The 10265-nt window shown below is 36.0% G+C and overlaps 1 non-coding gene across 1 annotated transcript; it reads left to right on the plus strand.

Moving 5' to 3' along the window:
• The first annotated feature begins 2974 nt into the window (after positions 1–2974).
• LOC113856708 lies at positions 2975–3081 on the plus strand. Its single transcript, XR_003502941.1, has one exon. It is a non-coding gene; the product is annotated as a small nucleolar RNA R71 (small nucleolar RNA).
• The last annotated feature ends 7184 nt before the right edge of the window (positions 3082–10265 follow it).

The following is a 10265-nucleotide window of genomic DNA, read 5'->3' on the forward strand; positions in this document are numbered from 1 at the left end:
TGAGTAAATTTAAGATCCAAATATCGTCTCCACAGGGAATTTAGGTTTCAAATACCACTTCATAGAATTGTAACCATTTAAGCTTTTTCAAAATTGGAAGGAGAGTAGTAACATGTAATAACAGCAAACTAGAACAATTAAAAGTAAAATGAACTTGCAGAAAACAGAACAATGAACACACAGTTATGTGATAACAGAGGAAGAAACCAAAGCTAGGGAATTGCTTCACCAAAACTCCAATGTTTAATCAATAAAGTTCTGAATTAACAAGCAATTGGAAAGAATGACAAATAAACCATTCTAATTCCTTAGATCTGATTCAATTCAATATTGCTTTAAGTATAAGAAACCAGAAGATTGCAAGATCAAAGTTCCTTATGGCATTCTCTTATATGCAAAGACTTCAAATGGACATGTAAATGCAGTTTTCTCTTGATCCAAAGGATTCACAGCTATTTGATTATATCCTGAATACCCATCAAGAAAACAATAAAATGAATGTCCAGCAAGTCTTTCTAGCATTTGATCTGCAAATGGTAGTGGGAAATGGTCTTTTCTAGTTGCATCATTTAATTTCCTATAGTCTATGCACATTCTCCATCCAGTCACAGTCCTAGTAGGGACAAGTTCATTCTTTTCATTAGGTACAACTGTCATACCACCTTTCTTTGGAACAACTTAGACTGGACTTACCCAATTGCTGTTAGAAATAGGGTATATTATTCCTGCATCTAACAGCTTCATGACCTCCTTTTTAACTACCTCTTTCATGGTTGGGTTTAACCTCCTTTATGGCTGCACAACAGGCTTAAAATTCTCTTCAAATAAAATTCTGTGCTTACAAAATGAAGGATTTATACCTTTTAGATCTGCAATACTCCATCCAATTGCAGATTTGTGTTCTCTCAAAATTCTCAACAGTTTTTCCTTTTGTTCTTCCTTAAGTTCATTATTGATGATGATTGGATTTTCATGTTTCTCATCCAAAAATGCATACCGTAGATGGGAAGGAAGTTGTTTCAGCTCTAGCTTTTGCTTTTCCTCTTCTTTATCATCCTTTTCTAGCTTCTCCTTCACTGAATTTTCTGCAGATTTTTGAATTGGCAGAGCTTCTAGTTGCTGCTGCACTTCCATGATGTATTCTTCATGCAGAAGTTCAGATTTGTTATTCCCTGCAGATATTATTTCTTCTAACACAGCAAGTTCATCAATTTCATTAATATGGCGTTGTGTAATAAAAGCATCCAGTATATCTACCTTCATACATGTACTATCTTCAATTGGATATTTTAAAGCTTCAAACACATTAAACACTACCTTCTCATCTTGAACTCGAAGCATAAGTTCACCTTTCTGCACATCTATTAAGGCTCTCCCGGTTGCAAGAAATGGTCTCCCTAGGATCAAAGGGATGTTAGAATCCACCTCCATGTCCAGAATTACAAAATCTGCAGGAAAAATGAACTTATCAACTTTAACTAATAAATCTTCAACAACTCCATATGGATAAGTGTATGATCTATCAACTAGCTGCAGTGTAATGTTGGTGGGCTTCACTTCCTCTATGCCAAGTTTCTACAGAACAGCCAATGGCATCAGATTTATGCTTGCTCCCAAGTCACACAATGCTCTTCCCGCAGTGCAGTTTCCTATTTCACAAGGAATGCTAAATGATCCAGGATCTTTCAACTTTTGAGGAAGCTTTCTCTTGAGAATGGCACTGCACTCCTCTGTCAAAGGTACTGTTTTATCATGCTCTAGCTTTCTTTTTCTGGAAAGTAGTTCTTTCATAAACTTTGCATATGAAGGCATTTGCTCCAAAGCTTCTGCAAAAGGAATGTTAATTTGTAATTTCTTAAAGACATTCATAAACCTTTCAAATTGTTCCTCTTGTTTAGGATTTTGGACTCTTTGAGGATAAGGCAGCCTCTTGTATTTTTCTGGATCTATTGGCCTACAAGCTTCCTTAAAGAGTTGCTTTTTGGTTTTCCTCTCAGAATTCATAGGAACATCTACTTTTTCTTCTGAATGGTCTTTCTTCAATAGCTTAAAATTTCCTTGTTGCAGATCTTGTTCAATCTTTCTCTCTTCTGCATCATTTACTTTCTTTTCTGTTGGTTTAGGACTTGCAACTACAGCTCCACTCCTTGTAGTTATGACTTGACATTGCTCTTTAGGATTGATTACTGTATTGCTTGGAAATCTTCCTTCATCCCTGCTGGATAGTTGTTCAGCTAATTGTCCGATTTGTGTTTCTAGTTTCTTCATGGAAGCTTCTTGGTTCTTGAAGCTTGTTTGAGTCACCTTCATGAATTGCAGCATAGTTTCTTCCATCTCAGTCAACCTCTCATTCATAGGCTTGGAAAATTTCTGATTTCCTTGAGGTTGAGTGAATGAATTCCTCTGAAAATAAGGCTGTTGTGTTGTTGGACCTGCATTAGAAAAAGGAAAATTTGAGTTAGAATTCTTTGCAGCAGAATATTGATTATTCCAATTAGAATACTGTTGAGTTCTATTATTCGAAAATTGAAATCCAGGGGGATATGATGGCTGTTGTCTCTGAAAATTATTCATATAATTCACTTGCTCTTGTGGTTCACTTGTGGATGCCTCACATGCACCATTTACATGGTTTCCTCCACAAAAATCACAACTTAGCTGACTGGTAGGCATACTCCCTGTTTGCAGATTGCTGATTTGTTGTGTTAAGGCAGCTAATTGTTCTGAAAACATTTGATTTTGTAGCTGATTCTGTGCAAGAAAAGTTTCCAGAACCTTAGCTTTATGACCAGAATTTCTTCCTTGATTTCTTGAGTTTGAATTCTGATACATTGAAGATGCCATCATCTCAATAATTCTCTGAGCTTCTTCCAAGGACTTTGTATTTAATGAACCTCCAGCAGCAGCATCAACCATTGTTCTTGTTATTGCATTCATTCCATTATAAAAAGTTTCCAATTGCATCCAGTCTGGGATACAATGATATGGACACCTTCTAAGTAATTCTTTGTATCTTTCGCAAGCTTCATACAATGATTCTTCTTCTTGCTACACAAAAGATGTAATTTCTCCTCTCAACTTAGCAGCTTTGGATGGAGGGAAGTACTTAGTTAGAAACTTATTCACAAGTTTTGTCCAGGTTGTGATGCTTCCTTATGGTTGAGCTTGTAACCAACATTTTCTCTATCTCTCAAGGTAAAAGGAAATAGTCTTAATCTGATAGCTTCTTCACTAACTCCATTCATTCTTATGGTGTCACATAGCTGCAGAAAATTTGAAATATGTAAGTTAGGATCATCAGAATTTCCTCCAGAAAACTGATCCTATTGGACTAAATGTAGTAGGGCAGGTTTAATCTCAAAATGGTTGGCTTGAATAGTTGGCCTAATTATAGAAGAGTTAAAACCTTGCATGTTAGGAATAGCATAGTCCCCTAATGTTCTAATTCTGTTTTGCTCTGCCATTTCTATTGCTGGATTTAGTTGTCTCAAGGGTGTAGATGTTCTTTTCACTCTAGAATTACTCTGAAATTCTGGAGAATGGACAGCTTCTAATTCACTATCACTCCCTATGGCTTTTTCTGCTCTAGACTCTTTTCTCAATCTTCTCAAAGTTATGTCTATGTCAGGATCAAAGACCAGAATTGATTTATTCTTGTTTTTACCACGCATATACAAATCAAATTGAAGCAAAATTATACTACAATCAATATTCAGAAATGCACAACAGAAATCATGCAAAATCTATCAGTAAAAGCGTATAGAAGTTTAAATCTAGCAGTTGCAGAATTGTAAAATCATGTAAAAGATATGCAGAATGACAATTACAAATATGAAGAACAATGAAAACTGAAATTATGCAGATATAAAAAAAGGATTTAAAATTTCTATGCAGCAGTCAGAATTATTATGCAGAATACTACACAAGGTGCAGTGAAATTATGCAGAAAGCAATTTAAAAACAAAGCAACAAAATAAATGCTCAATCTAGTTACTTTTCTACTACTAATGATATTGAAATGCAAAATTCCCCGGCAACGGCGCCAAAAACTTGTTGTTCGCAATCTAACACTAGCAAGTGCACTAGGATTGCAGCAAGTAATAAGTAAATTTAAGATCCAAATATCGTCTCCACAGGGAATTTAGGTTTCAAATACCACTTCATAGAATTGTAACCATTTAAGCTTTTTTGAAATTGGAAGGAGAGTCGTAACATGTAATAACAGCAAACTAGAACAATTAAAAGTAAAATGAACTTGCAGAAAACAGAACAATGAACACACAGTTATGTGATAACAGAGGAAGAAACCATAGCTAGGGAATTGCTTCACCAAAACTCCAATGTTTAATCAATAAAGTTCTGAATTAACAAGCAATTGAAAAGAATGACAATCAGTTTCACATTATATTATTCAGAGGTTAATTCCTTAACTCAGTGAACCTAACATTCAATTAAATCATTCTAATTCCTTAGATCTGATTCAATTCAATATTGCTTTAAGTATAAGAAACCAGAAGATTGCAAGATCAAAGTTCCTTATCCCTAAGAAAACTATAATCTCGGTGATTGGTTCAGATCTGAAGAACAAATTCAATTTCCATTGACAAGAGTTCCTCTGAATTTAGTTAATCAAATTTCCATTCAATTTCCACGTGAAGTTCAGAATCAATCACTCAATCTATTCCAAAGCTTGAAATTCATATCCAAATCAATTCAACATGTTCGTTTTAGATCTACAATCCCTAACTATGAACGAATTACACAGCCATGGCAGCAGAGAAAAAAAAAGAAAGAGAAGAAGAGAAGAAGAAACTCAGAAACGCCATGGAAGCTTGCTCCACTCCAATTCCTCTTCGTGAAGCTCCAAGATTCGAATCCCCACTCCTCTCTCTCACTTCCTCTAACGAGAATCTAACTAAAAAAACTGAAAATGAACAGAATCCCCTTTTTCCGGATCGTTTCAGGTATTTATAAAATTTCCCTGATTTTCACGTCATCACTTTTATTAGAAATAGTAGTTACGCAGAGAGTTTTTGGTTGCGCGTTAACACTTTTCCCAGAAATAGTGGCCACGCGCAACTTCCTGATATTGAGAGCTCTCTGGAACTATCACTCTTGATGATAAAAGTGACAACGCAGAGCCAAGGTAATTGCGCGTTATCACTATTGTTGATAAAAGTGACTACGCGCAACTCGCCAAGTTGAAGACTCTCTGGAACGATCACTTTTAATGACAGTAGTGGTTACGCAGAGCTTTCCTTATATTTTGCCTCTTTAGAACTATCACTTTTAATGATAGAAGTGGTAATGCCCAGGCTTCACTTCTTCTTTGAGCTCTGAAGTGATCACTTTCACTGACAATAGTGATCACGCCCAGTCTGCAAATTCTTATTCTTGTGTTTTTGGAGTTTAGACTTGCTTCTTTCCTCTTCCTTGTCATCAAACCTCCATGGATATGATCATTGCTCAATTTATTCCTGCAAAACAAGATTAAAAACTTAATTCCTAAGCAAAAATTTCATAATTGCTAAAATAACTACAAATTTAAACAAAACTTCAATTCCTTCTCTTTTTCTAAGTTTTTCTTCTTTTTTTTATATATTTTTCTTATCAATTGTTAGAATTATGCTAAAATATCAGTCAAAATATGGATTCATCAGTAGTTCTTCTAAATTCTTGGATTAAAGTTTTAAATTCTTGTTAACTTTTTATTCTAATTAGCATTATTTTATAAATCAAACCCCATCTAAATTTATAATCGTATAACATTATCATCATTGGGAGACGACTCGGATTGCACCTCATACTACATAATTTTTATGCAATTCAGTTTTTAATAATTTGTCATTGCACGACACTTGCGATCACCTATCTCATTTCATCACAACTTTCATACTCTGTTTTTACTGCAAGTTTCTTACTTTTAAATTGTGCTTGTTCTTGACTTCTGAATGTTATAAATCTTCCAAATTCGTATGGTTGAAATGGTTATACTTCTGTGATTTCCTAATTCTCTATGGAGACAATATTCTGATCTTAAAAATTACTCATTAGTTGCTGCAATTCCTAGTGCACTTGCTAGTGTTCAGAATTGTAAAAAACAACTACCATCTAACTTCAATCCATATTTGCTCCAACTATGGTTATGATAATTACAAATGTGAATGAATGTCTTATTAACTCTCACGTGGTTGGACCCTATTCCATTTGAGAACAAACTTTTTTATACCTTAATTAACAATTGCTACTTAAATGTTGTATTTTTTACTTGACAAAATTTGGTCAACATTTCGCATTAGTTTTCTAGTACACAACTTGAATATGAGATGATTGATCGCGAGTGTCGCTCTCGGACAAATTAATAAAAATTGAATTGCAAAAAAATTATGTAGTAAGTGGTGCAATCCGAGTCGTCTCCCAATGATGATAACGTTATACGATTATAAAATTTTTAGAGGGGGTTTGATTTATAGAATAACTAATTAGAATCAAAAGTTAAAAATAATTAAAAACTCTAATCCAAGAATTTAGAAGAACTACGACCACTCTATCACCGGATTCCAAGAAGATGCATCAACTAACAAATTAGTGATTAACATTAAATTCGAATAAAACCTCAATTCAAATTAAGCATTCACACGAGAACCCTCATGCATTTGATTACTACACAATTCGATCAAAGTTCAGAAACCTCTAGAACCTAATCGATTTGTGTTAATTTAATTCACCAATGCCATTAATCTTAGATTTCAAACCTAAAAATCTAATTCACACTCCTTCAAGAATTAATTACATACATCAACCGAATAATATGTAATCAAATAGCTGCACAATTATTAATCCAAATGAAGAACTTCAATTCAAAATCATAATTAGCAAAAGAAGAAAGAAGGAAGAGATGAAACCGAATTTGTTGTTGAATAAATTGTGAAACCGATCCTTAAGAATGTCTCAGCCCTTTTTCAATCCTTGGACTAGATAGAAATCTAAGCCTTCATGGATGGAGGGAAACAAGTCGTAAAAGGGGAGAAAAAAAATGAAAAAGAGAAGAGAGGAGAAGAGAGGAGACGAGCCAAAAAAATTAAAATTCAAAATTCAAAATTCAAAAATTCCGTTCGTCACTTTGTTCCTTTTTTCGACTGTGAAAACGGCCTTTTTTGGTTTGTGGCCTGAAGGAAAATTGTAGCCTTGGATGTTAGCTTCAAAACGCCACTGGAATGGGCTTAATCGGATGTCTGTGGACTGAGATATGGCCCAAATACTGCACCTTGCTCAGGATCCGCGACTACAGCGTTTCAACTTTTTCCAGGCCCAGTTTCAGCTTCTTATCATCAAAATTGGTTTCTGACCTCTTCATAGGAATTGTGAACCTTTCTCTTAGCTTTTCTACAAATCAAGAATCACAATGAAATAAGTTCTACAACTCAAGATATGGTCCAGAAACCAAAACAGTATTAGAATTTGCCGAATACTGGAAAAATTAAATAAAGCCCAAATAAAATTCAAACATCATAAAATGATCCAATTCAAACCAATTAGGAACAAAAGAGGGTTAATGAGCTAGGAATGAGAGGAAATAAGGTTATAAAAATCCAATTGATCAAATTCCCCCACACTTAGCTCTTGCATGTCCTCATGTAAGACACAGTCAAGCAAATAGAAATATGTAACAATCGCAGAATAATCAAAATAAATAAATTCTCCAATGAATCTTTAGAAGTGTAACACCTAAATTACTACCAAGATCCTATCTCCTAAAAATGTATGTATTTAGACTTCCCTAAGATAGTGTACCCAAATGAACATGAACAAGGAATTATTCATTCGACATTAGTGTGGAACTAAACAACAATTTCATAATTTAATTCATAGGTGAGGGTACATTATCCTTCATTTCGTTATCCAATCTATTCATTACCAAATTATGCATATTGTACTATGTTTTACTAGTGTACTTGAAATTCCTTCAAATTAATTTCTTTTTATGAAAGAGATAAAGGTGAGTGTTCAACATCACATGTTTCGTGGACTGAAATTCTGAAATCATAACGAGAGACATGTAAATAGAGAGAAAATTTCAATTTTGTGCATATACGTCCCAAGTCTAAACGGTTCAAGGTAAACTATCGTGAAACGAACAAAAGAGAAGACCTCATGGTTCAGTATTTCAAAATTAATTATAAATAGCCCCTAAAAGAAAGGAAAATATAAAACTTAAGAGCAGTGTTCATCCATGACAAAAAAAAATAAATCATCTACATATAAAACTCTGATGGAAAGGAATCCTCACTAGGATCAGATTCCATTCCATCAGAATCAGGTAAAGCATCCACAGGCTGAGGGCGAGGAGAGGGTGGCAAGTCGTCAGGGTCGCTGTCAATCCAACCGATGGTAGGCGGTGGCGATCTCGAGGTGGATGGCAGTGGTGGAGAAGGGTGTCGGGTGGAAGGTCCAGCTTCGTCGGAAGGTGGCGCCTGAATATTGAGAGGTTGACGAGGGACTGGCCTGACGGAAGACGCAACCACTCTAATGACTTTCCTTTCAGGTGCGGGCGCAGGAGTAGGGCTAGGACAAGGGCTGGGTTCAGGGTCAAGGTCAATGATAGTTTTACCTTTATCCACAAAAGTCTTAAGACGTTTGGCGGGAGGTTTATGAGACGGTGGAGAAGAGGGAGGTGTATGAATGATGATACTCCGTTCGGGTGGTAGGGGCACGGAGATTTCGGCAAAAATGTGGTCCATCCAGTTGGGCTTCCATTCGCCTTCAGTGAGAGGTCCCATGGTCATGGAGACCATTCCCTGGTACGTCAAGCGGCGCGTTGCTGGGTCGTAGATCCATCCCTCCTTTCCTCCCGAATCCTCTCCCCAAATCCTCGCTCGGAGTGGGTCCATCTGCCATGCATTCATGCAACACACAACAACAGCAAGACAAGATGCAACACCAGACAAAACAGAACAGAAAGGGTGAGCTCGATACATTCAATTATCAAAAATCGAATAAGTAAAAGAAAATCAGCATAATAGTAACGGACCTACTGACTCATAGTTCAATAATCAAATTATCATAACATAATATTCATCAAACAGCCACAACGCAACAAAATGAATAAGTTCCTCATAATATAATTATACTCAGGGTAATTGAAACGTCACTACTTCTTCAGTTTATTCCCACTATTCCTCCAGTCAAGGTGATCGGAGGCCCTCGTTCCCTACAAGCACACATTGTATGTAATCCATCAAGAATATTCTCCCAATTTAACCATTTCGGTTCCTCAGGAACGAGTCCTTCCACGATCCTCGGTAATGCTTGCTCGCGTCAGGATTAGTGGAGGTTTCGATGGCGACGTGTCCCGGCCGCGGTGAGCTATTCCGCACCATTGGGGCAACCCCCCTCCACTACCCCCAAGGTTCTTCCTTCAAACCTGAACACTCACATCCCTCAGCTGTGCTAGACTGTGACCTTGACTCTCCATCCTCCATATCATACACATAAAGAGTTTCGTAATCGCATCCTCCTTACACCATTTTTGAACGCACATTAAATTCCCAAAGGTCACAAACCACATATCCAAATGCATGCTCATAAGAGCTGGTACGTTCAAAGAATAAAAGAACCATCCGTTCACGGTCCAAGAATAAAAGAAAAAAAAGGAGAGAAGATGGAGATAGTTATAAAAATTTCGTTGAAATATCATAGTCGAAGTGTACCTTAACAAACAAAATGATCATAAAAGAATCATGGAAATAACCACGAGTTTAATCACACATGCAACTCACTTTTACCATAAATTTTTCGTAAAATAGTGATTAGGTGGTAGGAGAATTCTTTCATTGTTAAGAAAAAGGGTTCCTTGGTCATACAGAATCAAACCGAGAGAAAAAGGTGAGTAATTTCTCAGCTAAAACAAAAAGGAAGAAGGGTAGTCGATGAAAACCGAAAAGAACACAAGGATTCATACAAAGATTTCAATATTATCAACATGCAAAACTATTTCAACTTCAATCAAGTTCACGCAAGTTACAAAACATGGATTTTTAAAATACTAACCAAATAAAATCACCACGAGATGAAGAAAATGGTTTGCATGTAAATTTTATTGATGAAGATCGGAGACGAAAATAAGAAGAAGAGAGTGCATGCAGAGTTTACAAGTTAACGAACAACCACATGCATTCAAGCACAAACAAGAGCTCCCCTAACCTTGTTTGGTATGAGAAAGAGAGATAGAATGGAAGGCTCGGTCTTGGTACTAGCAGGATCTT

This window comes from Abrus precatorius, unplaced genomic scaffold (genome assembly GCF_003935025.1).
Source record: "Abrus precatorius isolate BTA unplaced genomic scaffold, Abrus_2018 Scaffold11, whole genome shotgun sequence".
NCBI lineage: Eukaryota > Viridiplantae > Streptophyta > Magnoliopsida > Fabales > Fabaceae > Abrus > Abrus precatorius.